The sequence below is a fragment of the Haliotis asinina genome, chromosome 8 (genome assembly GCF_037392515.1).
Source record: "Haliotis asinina isolate JCU_RB_2024 chromosome 8, JCU_Hal_asi_v2, whole genome shotgun sequence".
Lineage (NCBI taxonomy): Eukaryota > Metazoa > Mollusca > Gastropoda > Lepetellida > Haliotidae > Haliotis > Haliotis asinina.
In genome coordinates this window covers 41,440,507-41,443,254 of record NC_090287.1, presented here as the reverse complement: position 1 = coordinate 41,443,254, position 2,748 = coordinate 41,440,507, and positions in this window count along the sequence as shown.

The window sequence follows — 2,748 nt, the reverse complement described above, 5'->3', positions numbered from 1 at the left end:
CTTTCTATTTTGGAGTTTGATATTAAGCTAGTATTCGAGTGTGAGACATTGATTGATGACTGGATTCATTCGGCCCTGTTCATTGTTCTCGCGGAGTTCACTTGACCCATCAGATGACCTCAGGACATATGGCAATTCTCCGTTGAGAGGATGGATTTTTAAAATAAACATGTCCTTAACGAAATTAGGATATGTGTACTATGTAGCTGGAAAAAAATTAAAGGACGTTAATTGTCAGGTGAGATTGCATCGCATAGAAGTGTTATACAAATGTTTTTCAATTTTGGAATGAAAATATAGAGTCTGCTAAACGACACTTCGTGTAATACCATTTTTGTTTAATAAAAATGGTACTTCACGGAACCGAGTTTAGTATTCCTCTCCAACATATATTGATGGAAACTGCCGACAGTGTCATGATGTTCGTTGAATTCTTGGGAAAGAAGTACGCACTTTACTCAAATATTATTTAGCTAATGTTGGGTGAGTAATGAATGAAATAGTACATTATGCCTCGTGTAATACCATATTTATGAAACTCGTGAATGGTTAACCGTTTTTACCTAACGAGCGAAAGGGAGTTAGATACCAATACCATTCACGAGTTTCATAAATGTGGTATTACACGGGGCATCGTTTAGAATGCTCTATATATTTACACGCCACCTTTAGGACCATATGTAACTTACACACCACAGAGTGTACATTTCATGTCATAATGCATGAGTCCTCTGTGTAAGTGCATTCCAGTGGATGTTAATTGCACGTTGAGCTGTTTAGATTGCATGTCGCCGTGTGTAATTTACATTACTGTGTTCCGTGCCGATCTGTGTAAGTTGTATTTCCTTATTTCAGCAGATAAGAACGTGACTTCCTCGCTAATGAATAAAGCAAAGTTCTCACAGAAAGGTAAAACAGTATGATTACTCCAGTGAGTAAACACAAATGATAATCAACTTCAAGATCTGTTATTTACAACAGGTTTCATCTTAACTCCATGAAATCCAATTAGTACCAAGTTCTACTTTCAGAAGTTTTGAAACTGTCACTTTTTCTCAACATTTATTAAATAATTTGATAATGAATGATAGAAGTTGTGACATTGACACGAAACAAATATGTAGGGCTTCTCGTGTCCAATTTAGTCCCCAATGTCGGAGGTCAGAAGCTTGTGTGTAGAGTTCCTTCATATTCATCTCAATGCCTTCACAAGTTGTACATCCCAACATTCGTATCCGCAGCTACATGTTCTTGCTTTGTCGACATTGTCACCTGGTCACATACACTACCTTGATATGTCGCCAGATACACCGCGGATCGTACTTGAATTGTGAACTGCACGTGTAAACTGTGATATTTTGGGTGTTTAGCGTGATATGGTGGCTGTGAGTGACGATCTGTGTTCGCGAAAGTACCTCTATTTTTCCGACAATGATGCACCACTTGCCCCTTTTACGAAATTGGGATTTGCGAAATTGGAAACATTTCTTGAAGCCTCTTTAGGAGATTTGTAGTCACGAAGACAGTAGTGCTTAGCTGTCCTGTAGGTAAACAACCACAGGATAGACTGCGCTGGTCATCCTAGGAGGTCAGGCAATAGACGCGACCTTCACCTTGTTGACCGTTGCCTTTCGAAATTTCGCGTCAAAGTGCCATTGGTTTGTAAAGACTGCTGGGATACGAGATGAACTTCAATGAATGACCATTTCAGATGACAAACGGCTACATACAGCTAAACATCTAATATGGAATCTTCGTATAGGGTGTACGTCGCTACGGTAGAGCTTCTCGGACAGGAGAACACCCGGGTTAGAGCAGCAACCCCAGCTTGTTGTAAGAAGCTACTAACGGGATCGACTGGTCAGACATGGTTGATGCTGGAATACGTAGATCCATGTTCAGACGACATAGCTGAAATATTGCTGAGAGTAGCGTTAAACAAACAAACAAACAGAATTACGCGTCTTTAGAAGTTGGGTGTTCGGACATGTGTAAAATGCTCATGTGGCACCAAAACGTTAGGTGTTACCTTTTGCCCTTTGAATGTTAGAATGCAGAGGTAAATGCCATAGAAAAGAATTCTGAACCCGTGATGATGTTAGTATTTCAGTCAAACGGGTGTCCGTGTTAATGTTGGTACTTCAGTCATACAGGAGTACGTGTTAAGGGTACTTCAGTCATACAGGTGTCCGTGTTAATGTTAGTACTTCTGTCATACCGGTGTCCGTGGTACTTCAGTCATACAGGTGTCCTTGTTAATGTTAGTACTTCAGTCATACATATGTCCGTGTTAATGCTAGTACTTCTGCCATACCGGTGTCCGTGTTAATGTTAGTACTTCTGTCTTACAGTTATTTGTATTTGTTTTAGTACTTCAGTCATACACGTGTCCGCGTTAATGTTCGTAATTCAAATAGGTGTCTGTTAATATTAGTACTTCTGCCATGCAGGTGTCCTCGTTAATGTTAGTACCCCTGTCATACAGTAGTCCGTATTTATTTTCGTTCTTCGAACAGGTGTCCGTGGTATTATTAGTACTTCAGTCAAACAGGTGTCCGTGTTACTTCTTCTATCAAGAGTCCGTGTTTGTGTCAGTACTCCTATCTAATAGGTGTCCGTTTTAAAGTTAGTAGTTCAGTCATACAGGTATGCGTGTTAATGTTAGTATTTCAGTCAAATAGGTGTCCGTGTTTATGTTAGTACTTCAGTCATACAAGCGTCCGTGTTAATGTTAGTACTCTATTCAAA